General features: G+C 49.1%; 1 protein-coding gene and 1 pseudogene across 1 annotated transcript in view; one reads left to right on the plus strand and one right to left on the minus strand.

Moving 5' to 3' along the window:
* Positions 1-7,708: 7,708 nt before the first annotated feature.
* Positions 7,709-14,509, plus strand: part of KANK4 (KN motif and ankyrin repeat domains 4) — an 89,828-nt gene continuing 83,027 nt past the window's right edge. The window contains exon 1 of the mRNA XM_032296807.1: positions 7,709-8,015. The gene's annotated coding sequence lies outside the window, so the exon portion shown is untranslated. The remainder of the gene's footprint in view (positions 8,016-14,509) is intronic.
* Positions 13,152-13,771, minus strand: LOC116563938 (annotated as a pseudogene).

Below are 14,509 nucleotides of genomic sequence, written 5' to 3' on the forward strand. Positions count from 1 at the left end.
TGAACCATTTGGCATGTATTTCTTCCCCTCCAAGATCCATAGAAGTCCTGGATCTTGCCAGAGCAAGAGAAGAAGGAGAGAACAGGGAGAAGACGGCACAGGAAGGCCAGCTACAGAGAGGAGCTACCCTCTCTGCTGAGAGCTTCAGAGACCTACAGAGACATGCAGACGGCCAGCTACAGACAGGAGCAATCCTCTTCAGGCCTTTTCTCTGCTGAACAGCAGATGTTGGGATAACCTGCCTATAGAGAGGAGCTACCTACTGTGGGTCTCCTCTGAGCTATTCTAACACTTAATAAAGCTCATCTTCATCTTGTTCACCCTTCCCCTATTTGCGTACCTCATTCTTCCTGGACACAGGACAAGAACTCATGCTGGCCACAGAGGTTTCCAGCCAGAAAACTGACACCCCAAAGATCCTGTAACATTAGGGCCCACCCTACTCAAGTATGATTTTATTTTAACTAATCACATCTGCAGTGACCCTATTTTCAAATAAGATTGCATTCTAATGTACAGGGGTTGGGACCTGGACATAGGAATATTGGGTGGGCACAATTCAATCCATAACATAAATGTTTTGAAAAACTTCTGTCTGGGCATTAGTGGCTCACGCCTATAATCCTAACACTTTGGGAGGCCGAGACGGGCGGATCACTTGAGCCTAGGAGTTCAAAACTAACCCGGGCAACATGGCAAAACCATGTCTCTACCAAAAAAATACAAAAATAAGTTAGGCATGATGGTGTGTGCCTGTAGTCCCAGCTACTTAGGAGGCTGAGGTGGGAGGATTGCTTGAACCTCCTTGTGGAGGTTGTAGTGAACTATGATCATGCCACTGCATTCCAGTCTGGGCAACAGAGCCAGACCCTGTTCCAGGAAAAAAGAAGAAATATTCCAGTGCTTTGCTATTATGCTCTCTTACTGCTGTTGTAGTGGATTAAAGATGGCCATCTTTTTCACTCTTCATTAAGAGATGGTGTTTATTACCTCCTCCCTTGAAAACAAGCTTGTCCTATGACTGATTAACCAATAAAACGTGTTGCAAGTGATCTGTGTCAGTTCTGGGTCTAGCCTTGAGAGAAAGGTAGATTCCGTCTCTTCTCTTTTGAAAGGCTTGTTCTTAGAAAGTTCACTCTTGGGGCCCCAGGCTATGAGAGGCCCAAACCACACAGACAGGCCATGTGTAGGTGTTCCTGAGTCAGCCGCCCGGCTGAGCTCCCGACCAGTACCCACCATTAGTTAACCAGCCATGTGAAAAAACCATCATGGACATTCCAACCCAACTGAGCTCAACCACAGCCATCACCTCCTCAGGACACTGAGATTTCTGCATTTTCAGCATGTGTGACACTCTGAGGTTGTGCTGGAGACCGACCCAGGGAACCCCTCTCACCACACAGCAGTGCACATAGGTGAATTGGGGTTGAGGCACCCACTGGCCCAGTTCTGGGAGCAGTGTGGTACCGGAGTGCTGAGATAGTGGTGCCTCTGGGCTGACGTGCATTTATCTAGGTGAGGCGTGCTAAGGGCCTAAGTGAGTGTGGCAGTGAAATCAGAGCAGTGGCAGAGGCAGAAAGGCTGCCATGCCATGCACAGTGCTGGCTGGGCTTGCCAAGAAACTTGCATAGAGAGTTAGGGTTGGGAAAGTTTATCAGGAACAGCACCTATGAAAGAAAGAGGCAGAGTTGGGCAGGGAGAGCTGTCAAATGGAGATATTCGAGCAAAGACTGTCCAGAAAGGAATCCTGCCTTGGGGGGAAATGGTGAGGCCCCATTCCACCTTTTTGCTCAGTCGTTGCCTGAGAGCTGCCCAGAGGCCACGGAGGCCTCAGCCAGACTGATGAAGTGGTGGGCTGGAGCCAGCTTACTCTGGCTCCCTATAGCTGACTGTGATATTTTCAGGAATTTTATGAGCCAGTTGTTAAAGACAGCCATTATTACAAATTACGTTATGTAAACTTACAATTGAATAACCTATATTAAAAACAAATCTAATACACTTGGCAAATAAGCACACAAATAGATATTCAAGATCATTAACCATTAGAGAAATACAGATGAAAGGTATGATTAGCTACCTCTACACATCGATAAAGGGTTTTTTTTTTTAAATATTGGTAATAACAAGTGCTGACAAGGACGAGGGGCAACCAGATCTCTCGTACATTGCTAATGGCAGTGTAAAATGGTACAGCCACACTGGAAAAGTTTGGTATCTCTTTTTCTTTCTTTCTTTATTTTTTAGACAAGGTCTTGCTCCATTGCCCAGGATGGAGTGCAGTGGTACAGTCTCAGCTCACTGCAGCCTCTGCCTTCCAGGCCCGAGCAATCCTTTCACCTTAGCCTGCCAAGCGGTACACGTCACCATGCCTGACTAATTTTTGTATCTTTAGTAGAGACGTTAGTAACCAGCATTAGTTAACCAGCCATGTGAAAAAACCATCATGACCATCAGTTGAGAACTGAGCTCAACCACAGTCATCATCTCCTTGGGACACAGATTTGTGCGCTTCCAGCATGTGTGATACTCTAAGGTTGTGCCAGAAAGTTTCACCATGGGGTTTCAACATGAGGTTTCACCATGTTGGCCAGGCTGGTCTCCAACTCCTGACCTCAGGTGATCTGCCTGCTTTGGCCTGCCAAAGTGCTGGGATTACAGGTGTGAGCCACTGTGCCCAGCCTGCTTGGCTGATTTTGTATTTTTAGTAAAGATGGAGTTTCGCCATGTTACTCAGGCTGGTCTGGAACTCCTGGGTTCAAGGGATCCTCCCACCTCAGCCTCCTAAAGTGCTAGGATTATGGGCGTGAGCCACTGCACCCAGCCTGGTAGTTTTTTATAAAGTTGAACATACGTTTATCATAGGAGCTAGCAGTCTCACTTCTGTGTATTTATCCTAAAGAAATAAAAAATTTATGCTCACACAAAAACCCGTACAGTATTCTAGACATAAGAAAGTAAAGGAGAAAGATTAATATTCCATATTAAATTTAGAAGTGTGCCATGTCTGTAGCTATTACATTGTAAATAGTACAAAAAATTGAGGGATAGTCTAGTATTTGAAAACAGTTATCTGATTCAGAAAGAAGTCACTCATGCTATTGAATAATGAAGTTCCCAGTATACACTTTTGTTCTTTTACTTTCATTGTAATCCTTAATGTAAACAAAAATATCAATCAATGTTCATGTCAGAATCATGCCTGATATGTGTTGAATAAGGAGTCTTTAAACAGAAATACAGGTGAAACAAGGTTAGATATTAATGGGCTGATGAATATGTAACCAGAGGCCCTCGAGAACATTATTCTGTATTTCCCTTAAGAGCAATGGTTCATTATTCACTATTTCAGTGTTTGAAGCCACTTTATAGAGCTTATAGAACTACAGAGAATACTGAGAACCCACTGCATATATGCACACTGAGAGCTGGTTGTTAAATACTACCAACACACCACTGACTGCAGGAGCTCACCACACTGGGGGGTGCCAGCAAAACACAGGGCTGCAGCCGGGCAGTCCTGTCTTAAAGTGAAGTCTGAGTGATACATCTCCACGTTGGCCTCAGTTTCCAAGGCTACGGTTAGAGAGGTTCAGTATTTGGGTCACAAAGATGTAAGTTTGAATACCACCTCCCTAATTTTCTAGTTGTGTGTCCTCAGGCAAGTGACACTGTGCCTCATAGCCTCAACAAGAGAACAGCTATTTCACAGTTTTGTTGTGAGTCCCAGTGAGATTGTGTCAAGTATGTGAAATGCTGGTACCTGTTAGATAGTGTGAAAGGAAAATACCTTGGGCCCCCAGAATCGCTAAGGAAAACTCAAGCTGGAAACTGCTTGGGGCAAACCTCCCACCCATTCTGTTCAAAGTTATCCCTCTGCTCACTGAGATAGATGCATATCTGATTGCCTCCTTTGGAAAGGCTAATCAGAAAACCATAAGAACGCAGCCTGGAAGCTTCCTCCCACTTCACTTAGAGTCTTCCTGCCTTTGCTTCAAATTGTCCCGTCTTTCCAGACCGAACCAATGTACTTTTTGTTGTCGTTGAGATGGAGTCTCACTCTGTCACCCAGGCTAGAGTGCAGTGGCATGATCTTGGCTGACCGCAACCACTGACTCCCAGGTTCAAGCAATTCTCTGCCTCAGCTTCTCAAGCAGCTGGGATTACAGGTGCCTGCCACCACGCCTGGCTAATTTTTGTACAGGGTTTCACCATCTTGGCCAGGCTGTTCTGGAACTTCCTGACCTTGTGATCCATCCGCCTCGACCTCCCAAAGTGCTGGGATTACAGGCGTGAGCCACCGCACCTGGCCCCAGTGTACTTCTTACACATATTGATGGATGTCTTATGTCTACCTAAAATATATAAAACCAAGCTTTGTTTGCCCCACCTTGGGCACATGTCATCAGGACTTCCCAAGGCTGTGTCACAGGCACGTCTTCAGTCTTGTCAAAATAAGCTTTCTAATTAACTGAGTCCTGTCTCAGATTTCCTGGGTTCACAATAGTGGCTAGTATTAATCCTCCTACACACGACCCCAAACTCCAACAAAGGTAGAGAGATACCCCATTCTGTCTGCTGCTCAGTCCTTTGGTTATGGAGGATCAGACTGCAGTAGCGTTGTGTCCAGTCATTCTAAATCAGCTTTCAGCACGAGTGCTCACTCTGTCTGAATGGCCCAGGCTGGGTCCTGCAGTGGAGATGCCCAAACCTGAGATTCTAGAGAACTGCTGCCAGAAAAATTTCCCTCTTTCCAGGACCACACGAGGGGCTAACTCTTGATGCTTTCCTGTCATCACAGGAATAGTAGGCAATGTTCTTGCTGGTGTCTCAGTGTCTGCGGCTTCTGGTTCTCTCTGTGTGTGTGTGTGTGTGTGTGTGTGTGTGTGTGTGTGTGTGTGTGTGTGTGTGTGTGGTGAGGGAGTCGGGGTTGGGGAGGATAGATTTGCTTAGTCTGTTTTTCTCCCAGTTTCTCAGTACCCTCATCTGGGCTTCAGAAGCTCCGGCTGCCCCAGTTCAGAGCTTGCTTTCTCTGACTCAGCTTTACCCTCAAGACACAGTCTCATCTCTGAGTCATCAGGCTGGTCTCCTGCTTTCGAGGACAGCAGTCTGGCACTCCTGTTCCATCTTCCCAGGAAAGGTGCTGTCTCCACACCCCAGTGCCAGCCCCATGCCTGACTTGGCTCACAATGCTCAGAACCAAGAAACAAGTTCTCTGTGAGATCAGAGAATGCCCAGGGAAAAGTTTCCAGGACCAGGAGTTGTGGAATGTCTGGTTTCAGTTCCAGCTCCCCCAGTTCGCTTGTATGACCTTGGGCTAGACCTGGGCTTCCTCTTCCCTAAAATGGAAATATGACCCACACTGTGGGCTCTATCCCACAGGGTTGTCAGGAAGCCCAAATGAAAATAGTGTGAAGTTCCCCCAAATACGAGAGCACAAACCTCTGGCCTGTAGGCTGGATCTCATCCCTAAACCCATTTCCTTTGGCTTGAACAATGTTGTTCATTGGAGGTGGGATTCAAACTTACATCTTTGTGACCCAAATACTGAATCTCTCTAACTGTAGTGTGTAGCATTATACAAATGAGCTCCTAACAAATTTGGGGACTTCACTTAAATATCTGAATTATGGCTTCTTCTTCTTTTTTTTTTTTTTGAGATGGAGTCTTGCTCTGTCGCTCAGGCTGGAGTGTAGTGGTGCAATCTTGACTCATTGCAGCCCCCGCCTCCCCGGTTCAAGTGATTCTCCTGCCTCAGCCTCCCAAGTACCTGGTATTACAGGTGCACACCACCATGCCTGGCTAATTTTGTATTTGTAGTAGAGATGGAGTTTCACCATGTTGGCCAGGTTGATCTCTAACTCCTGGCCTCAGGTGATCCACCCACCTCAGTCTCCCAATGTGCTGAGATTACAGGCATGAGCCACTGCGTCTGGCTGAAGGCTTCTTTTTAAACATGGGAGGATATGGCCGGTCGCCATGGCCCGTGCCTGTAGTCCCAGCTACTCGGGAGGCTGAGGTGGGAGGATTGCTTGAATCCAGGAGTTCTGGGCTATAGTGCGCTATGCCGATTGGGTGTCCACCCAAAGTTCAGCATCAATATGGTGACTTCCTGGGAGCAGGTGAACACCAGGTTGCCTAAGGAGGTGTGAACCGGCCCAGGTTGGAAACCGGGAAGGTCAAAACTCCTGTGCTGATCAGTAGTGGGATCATGCCTGTGAATAGCCACTGCCCTCCAGCCTGGGCAACATAGCGAGACCTGTCTTTAAAAAAAAATTATTTTTTTAAATAAAAATAAAAAATGGAAGGATCTGGCCACTGTAATCCCTTTCCCTAGATGGCAAAACAGACTGAGCTGAGTAGCAGCAGCCCGTTCCCTTGGGCAAGAGCCTGGAGCTAATGTCAGCTTGCCACAGTCCCCACCACTCCCTACTACGTCCCAACACTGGGACCAAGCCTCAGCTGCTATTTATTATTGCTCTGGGATATTGATTTGCTCCAGTGGAGCTCTAGTGGAAGTGAAATCACCCTAATAGCCATATTTCTACAAAAATGGAAAATGAAAGTCCCAGAAAGTACTTCCCCATCTGGGTCACAGTGTCAAAGGAAACCCCTTTAAGTGTTAGCTCTTGCCAATGGGCCCATGAAAGATGCCCATGATGGCGGTCAGAGCTGGTATCTGGAGTCTCACGGGCTCCACAGCCCTCTACTTCCCCATCTCCGTTGTCTTCATCTGTAAAGGAGCAGTAGCAGCAGCTCCTTTCTCCTAGGGTTATGGTGCACAACGCCCACCAGGCCCTTAGTGAGCTGCTCATTCAAGGTTAGCGGTTGAAATGCACACATTTTGAACTGATAAAAAACAAAACAAAACAAAACAAAAACGTCGTTGGGGCCGGGCGAGGTGGCTCACGCCTGTAATCCCAAAACTTTGTGAGGCCGAGGCGGATGGATCACCTGAGGTCAGGCGTTCAAGACCGGCCTGCCCAACATGGCGAAACCCCATCTGTACTAAAAATACAAAAGTTAGCCCGGCGCGGTGGCGGGCGCTTGTAATCTCAGCTGCTTGGAAGGCTGAGGCAGGAGAATGGCTTGAACCGGGAAGTCGAGGTTGCAGTGAGCGGAGATCGCGCCACTGTGCTCCAACCTAGGCTACAGAGTGACTCTGGCTCAAAAAACAACAAAACCTTTGGTGGGAGGTGGGACTGTGAAGTGAAAAGACTTTAGGGTTCCTGAGTGGGACTACAGCTAGGATTGGGAAGGAAAAAAGGAAATGGAAAAAGACGATTTAGGAGAGATAACAGTTCTGTTACTATGACCCCAGCCCTCACTGCCCCCTGTCCTGGCGAGGACCTCACTTGCTGCACCCAGCTTCTGAGTGGCCAGACCTGGGCTCCAGTTCCGGCTGGGGCAAATCACTACGTTGTCTGATGCTGTTTCCGCACCTATCAAATCAGGATGGAAACGTCTAGATGAACTGAGATAAACGCATACGAAAGCACTTTGGGAATCTGAAAAGCGCTATGCACAGGTTAGGAGTTTTTGGTCTCTTCTCAAAAAGTTTTTCTTCTAAGCTCATGTTTACCAAGGGCTTTTGAGTTTATCGAGGCTAAGACCCTCCCCTCGATTTCGCAATTCGGCCCCTTGCTACACACCAAAGCCCGCGCCGCGTCAGGAGGCTTTTTTTCTCCCCTAGCGAAGGCGGGGACTCGGGCTCTGTTGGCAGCTGGCGACGCGGGGCGAAGCCGTGGCTGGTGGCGCCTGGCCAGTCCCGCATCCGCCGCGGTGGGTGTGCCCGCAGGGGTGCGCCGGGGCCAGGGCCGAGCCCGCCGGCCAGAGGGCGCCTGGAGGGTGTGCTCGCTGCGGACGACCAGGGTGCGCCAGCCCGGGGGTGCGCGCCTGGGACGCGGACTGTGCACCCTGAGGCTGCGTGCGCCCCGAAGCCGGGATGTGCGCCTAGCTGCCCCGGCCCCGGGCACCGCGGGCCGCCTCGCGCAGGACTTCCGCAGCTCGCCAAGGTAAGGGACTCTGCGACCCCAGTCCCCGGCAGTGCGTCTGCTGGGGTGTCCAGCACCGCCCTGAGCGACCCGGGTGTTGGCCCCGGGAGCTCGACCACTCTCGTCTCGCCTCCGCCACCCGCCTCTCCCCCTACCCAGCGCCGCGTCCCCGGCTCCCTTTAAGGTAGTGGCTGCGGCAGCTTGGGCCGACCTGGCGCCCCCGCCTCGCAGCCTGGGGTCTGCGACAGCAAAGGAGGGGGCTGCTCGGGCTGCCCAAGGGTGGGCGCCGCTCCCTTTCCAGCCCAGATTGGCTCTCTGCGCCCCAGTTCTGGGGGTTGAGGAAGGGGAGGCCGCCCTGTCCTTGCGGCTCAGGTGGTGCAGCCCCCGCCCAGCTTTTCCGAGCGGGGCGCTGCGGTCGGGGATGCAGCCTGCGGGACTGGGGGCTCTTTGCCTCTAGCTTCCACTACCACCTGGAATCCAGCTGTTAGTCTCTCTCCTGTCGCAAAAGTCTCCCGGTATTGCCAACCCTGGCACTCCTTGGCCTCTGGCTGAACTTTCCAGCGCTCCTTTTGGGCCACGACCTTGGGTGGAGGCAATGGTGCAGCTCCGGGTGCTCTAGACGCCGCCGAGGGCGCTTTTCCCAGCCCGCCTGCCTCTTGTGAGCTCCTTTCCCTTCTGCCTCTCCGGTAAGGTCAAGCCTGTGACTCTGGGTACTTTGTCTCTGCAGATTGGCCAGAAATGGGAGTTGAAAAGTCGAGCCAATGGCCACTACGCTGGGTCTGAACCTGACTCTTGCCCTGGGCATCCTTCAGGGTTGCCAAACGCAAATCTTAGTTTCCAAGCTCTCTGGGGTGCAAGCCTTTAGGGCAAAGAGGGAGTATTTTCTAGGAGAGGGAGGAGGAGATTCCAGGAGAGGGAGGAGGACCCCCTGAGGCCTGGGCAAAGTCCTATCCACCATGTAGGGCCAGAGGAGGATCAGATGCAGCCAGTGACCTGGCTGAGGCCTGGGAAGAAAGCATCTTAAATTAAACACGATTCCCAAAGACCTGGCTGGGTAAATCAAGCCAGGTTACTTAGAGCCTCTCAAAACATAACACAGGAGGGAGACACTGGGAATAGAGGCAGAGTCCGTTCTCATAATGCCTTTTCAAGCCCAGCCTTCCCACCTCACTGGACCATTATGTGACCTGGGGAAAGTCAGTTTTGGGAAATTGCTCCTGGATCAGACTAGGCTTTGATTCAATCAACAAATACCCTGTGCCAGGCACTGGCCAACGCAGTGAGGTACAAAAGTGAAGAAAACTGGCACTTTCTGGCCTCATGGAGCTTGCGTTCCAATGGCCAACACCAACACGGTTCAAATCACTCACATAAATAGAGAATTGCCCAGTGCTGAGTTCTTTGAAAGGACTAGATACCCTGAGAACCTGACAGGTCCAGTAGTGGCTCAGTCTGCAGAATGACAGGAGAATGTGGAATGAGCCTTCTAGGCAGGAGAAGCTGCATGTAAGAGGGCCTAAGGTGAGTAGCAGAGTGAGTTAGAAGAACTGAAAGCCTTCACTGGCTGAGCTCCTACTAGGGGCCCAGACGGGCAGTCCTTTAGTTGCACATCCCATTGACTGGTCCAGTCAGTGCCTTCCTTTCTCAACTGTAATAATGAGTAGCTGGGGGATGGGCATGGTGGCTCATGCCTGTAATCCCAGCACTTTGGGAGGCCCAGGTGGGCAGATCACAAGGTCAGAAGATTGAGACCAACATGGTGAAACCCCGTATCTACTAAAAATACAAAAATTAGCCAGGTGTGGTGGTACATGCTTGTAATCCTAGCTACTCGGGAGGCTGAGGCAGGAGAATAGTTTAAACCAGGGAGGTGGAGGTTGCAGTGAGCTGAGATCACACCACTGCACTCCAGCCTGGCAACACAGCAAGACTCCGTCTCAAAAAAATAAAATAAAACAAAATAAAATGACATAAAATAAAATAGAATAATGAGCAGTTGGAAGCCCCTGGCTAGGTCATGGTGTGGGGAGAAGGAGAGGAGCAGCTTGCTGGACACCACCCCATGTGTGCACCTTGGTCAGACAGCCCATGCCCACTCATGGCGCCAAGAGCAGCACTTCATTTTCTAATGTCCATTCAGCTCACAGCTGAACAAAGCCGCTACCCAACATTTAGGAAGATGTGTGCTGGGAGTGGTGGTTCATCCTAGACTTTTAAAGCTAGAAAGAACTTGCCTATAGTGTAAAATTCCTTAGGGTGGCATACCTGGCACTTCCTGGCCTGGGCCCTACCTGCCTTCCCAGCCTCATTTCTGGTTCTAACACTTCCCCAGAACCTTGCAAGGAGCACGGTCTCTTTTCAGCACAATTATGCTTCAAGCAGTTCCTGGGCCACGTGTTGCCTTTGCACATACTACCCTTGTTCTAAAATATTCTTCTTGTCCGCCCAGTGAATGCACTCTTAACTTTGAATTTCAGCATTAAGCATAAGGTCTTTTATCCCCCCAGGAAGGCCCTTCCTGACAAAACAGAGGCAAATGCTGCCTTCTCTTTGTTTCTAAATCTCCCTGGACATGCTCTGTCACGGCAAACATCAACTACACTAAGCACCTTGAAATCAGGACTCTGGGCTGGGCCCAGTGGCTCACTCCTGTAATAACAGTACTTTGGGTTGCTGAGGTGGGTGGATCACGAGGTGAGGAGTTCGAGACCAGCCTGGCCAACATAGTGAAACCCTGTCTCTACTGAAAGTACAAAAATTAGCGAGGTGTGGTGGCATGCCCCTGTAGTACCAGCTACTCAGTAGGCTGAGGCACGAGAATCGCTTGAACCCAGGAGGTGGAGGTTGCAGTGAGTCAAGGCTGTAACATTGCACTCCAGCCTAGGTGACAGAGTGAGACCTCTGTCTAAAAAAAAAAAAAAAAAGCAAGACTCGCCTATATTTATGTCTCAAGTACCTAGCACAGAGCAGGGCACATAGAAAGTGTTTTTAAAAAGTGCTTCTTGGGTGGAAACTGCCCTGTCCACTATTTTTTAAGTTTTTTTATGTGGGGTGGAAGTGGTGGGTATTGCATATTGAGATTCTGATGAAAATTATGGATACTCTCCTCCAACTGAGTAAAACCTAAAATATCTTGCATATGATATTACATGATTCACAGCTCCCCCCTCCACTAACCCATTTCCAGAACTTTGGACTTGAATTTTACAGAAAGTGGAGGCTCCGTGAATGCAGTGACCACCTGTGTACCCACAGCTGGCTGAGTATAGGGATTCCCAAGCTCCTGACTTATGGCTTAAAGCACCTTCCAGCTCTGTCTGTTTCGCCCCTGGTACTTTATGAAGGCCACTGCCCATGGCTGGAAGATGGAGATCTTGGTTTTGCTTCAGTTCAGTAGCAGCCTAAGGTGTGACAGGGAGAAAAACCTTATTATGGGCAGAGTTGACAATTAGGAAGACAGATGGGCCCTCTCCCTGGCCCACAATGTTATTACATCTGTTTTAGCTGGAGGAGGGTCATGTGTGCTTCACAGTTACCTCCTGGGTCCTGGACTGGGCCATGTGGGCCAGGCTGGGAGACGCCCTTGATGGACCATTGAGATCAGAGGTCTATTGACCTCGTCAAAGGTTTCCTCCTGCCGAAAAGCCTAAGGCGAGAACGGGGTTCTTGCTTGCTGCTACCAGAGCTCTTGCCTGCTTTCTGGAAACTGCTTTCTGCAACAAGGCGCCTGCTTCAGGCTGTACAATTCTTAGCAGATTGGGATTTTCATTCATTCAGTAATTCACCCATTCTTCAAAACTGCATTGAGTCTCTGCTCTGTGCCAGGCTCCATGCTGATTCCAGTTTACAAGAAAGGGCCATGGCTTATGTGCTGGTGTATTCGTGGTTCTGCTCTGTAGGTGGAAGAGAAGAGGTAACTTTTACTCCTAGTTCAACCCATACTTTGGCAGGAATGGTGGGGAGGATATTGAGAACTTCTTAATGCTGAGAATATCCTTACCTTTATTTATTTATTTTTGAGACAGGATCTCACTCTGTCACCCAGGCTGGAGTGCAGTGTCATGCACATGGCTCACTGCAGTCTCCACCTGTCTGCTTACTTTTAAAACTCTGATGTTGCGCAAGTTATGTCATCTGAGGAGGGAACTCAATTTCCTATCTGCACAATGGGTTTGAGAACAATCCTTTCTTGCCGATTTCTGGGCGATGGTGTGAATACAGTTATTACAGATCCACTCAATTGTGTGTGAAACGGGAACAGTGCAATATCATAATGTAAATGTGTGTTGCCCCTAGCATATTCAAGCCTCACCCTAATCCCAGAGTTAGTTACTGCCATAATCCCCAATGTATAGATAAGGAAATCGAGGCTCAGAGCGGTTAAGTGACTTCCCATGGCACATATTAAATGACCATAAAACTGGAATTTCCTAGAGCCCTCTGTCTTTGGAGATCAGACGGCTAACTACTACATTGTGTTACACTGTAGTAGAGTTTGTGGGAAGAGGCATGAGTTTGGAGGTCAGCGTATCCTGGGATTGGAGCCTAGGTTCACCACTAAGCAACTGTGTGACTTACAGTTGGGCCCTAACCTCTCTGTGCCTCAGAACACTCATCTCCCGGACCACGTTTGGACTAAGAGGCTTCTAATGGGCCTTTCTGTGAATAGCCTCCAGTCTACACAGATAATATTTCAAAGTAGGATTAAAGGAGAGAAAAGGGGCCCTCCAGCTAAAAATAGGGCTGTCACAGTTTCCAGGATAAAATAAATGCTGTCCCAAGATTTAAAGTACGTGGATGGTGAATGTGATACAGAGGCAGTTATAGATTGGTGGCGTCTGAAGAAGCTGGCTGAGCGTTCCTTCTCCAAGAGAAAGAAGTCCTGTTTCCAAAAGCATCCCCTCACTGTCTCGCCCAGGCCCTGGGCTCTGCCCCCTCAAATAGCTTTCTGGAGACACAGGCACTGTGGGAGAAAACACAAATCCCAGTTCCATCTCACTCTCCACTTTTTTTCCCCAAAAGTAAATAAAACTTGTTGGTTGGATAGATTTTTTAATGTGGCTGCGGCTTTTTCCCCTTTGTGTGGAAGGATCCTTTGTGTCTGCGGAGTTTCCTTTGGTATGTATTTCTTTTCATTTTTTTTTTTTTTCCTCCCTCATGTTTATTTGTACAAATAGCACAGGAGGACCCCAGCCCCATGCAGATGGCAGCCCCGGGGGGTCACACCAGTCCTTCTGTCCTCACGTTGGCAGACAGAGATATCTACTCTGAAGCCTTTGTAGGGGCCTGGGCACCTTTGGGAGCCTGAGCTGGAACTGAAACTGGAGCTGCAGCCTGGGCCTTGTTTTGATCCTTGGACTTGGCCTTGACTTTTGGCCAGCAGAGCCTGAGCCCCTTGGCAATGCGTGCACGAGCACGCTTCCCAAGCTTGGGGTGGGCAATGTAAGCAAGTCGATCAAGCTTGCGGCTGACACCCCCCTTTGGGATCTTGGGCTTAATCTCCTTGGGCTTTACGAGAGCCTTGATGGCCTCAGCACGTGCACTCATGGCCTTGGCATTGTTGGCCTGCATCTTCTTTAGGCCCTTCTTGTTGTTGCTTCTTGGCAAAGCACATGTTCCTCAGGAACTTGGGGTCTACCTCCTTAAGAGATTCGTATCTTTGTGATCGGGGTTTCTTGATACCATTTCTGTGCCATTTTTGGGACTGGTTGTGTGTTGTGTGGTTCTTGGACTTGGCCATGTCTGCACCTAAGCCGCGGTTCCCGAAGCGCCTAGGACCGGAAGCGGTATGTATTTCTAATTTGTGGCTCTGACGTCAAGTGAAAAGGGGGCAGAGAAATACAGCATTGGGAGAATTTGGTCTGCATAAGGATTAAAGAGCAGGCTTCGGTGCCGATTCCCCTCCACAGCCTGGTTTCTGCCCAGGGGCCCAAAGACGCCAGCTCTCGGTGACATTGATTTGGATGTTCCTAGCAGGGCACCAGGCAGCAGGGCTGAGTGTTTCCAGGTGCTGCACTAAGTTCATCAGTGGTTCCCACCCGCCCTGCCTTCCACCTTGGAAAATGTAGCTATCCTACTCCTGGGGAAAGGTTTAAAAGACAGACTGGCAAGTTCGTTCGTGGCTGAATATAATAGTGTGGTCAGGATCTACATCTATTAGGTGTGACATTGAGTATGAATGCGGAGGGAATTTTATTAATTTTTTAATTTTTTTAAAACATTTTAAAAATTTTACTTGAAGTTCTGGGAAACACGTGCAGAATGCGTAGGTTTGTTACATAGGTATACATGTGCCATGGTGGTTTGCTGCACCCATCCACCCATCATCTAGGCTTTAAGCCCCATGTGCATTAGGTATTTGTCTTAAGGTTCTCCCTCCCTTTGCCCCCCAGCCCCCAGCAGGCCCCACTGTGTGATGTTCCCCTCCCTGTGTCCATGTGTTCTCATTGTTCAACTCCCACTTATAAATGAGAACATACAGTGTCATGTTTGAATTTTTTTTTTTTTTTTTTTTT

Source organism: Sapajus apella, unplaced genomic scaffold (assembly GCF_009761245.1).
Source record: "Sapajus apella isolate SASKATOON/1434 unplaced genomic scaffold, GSC_monkey_1.0 scaffold36, whole genome shotgun sequence".
NCBI classification, from domain to species: domain Eukaryota; kingdom Metazoa; phylum Chordata; class Mammalia; order Primates; family Cebidae; genus Sapajus; species Sapajus apella.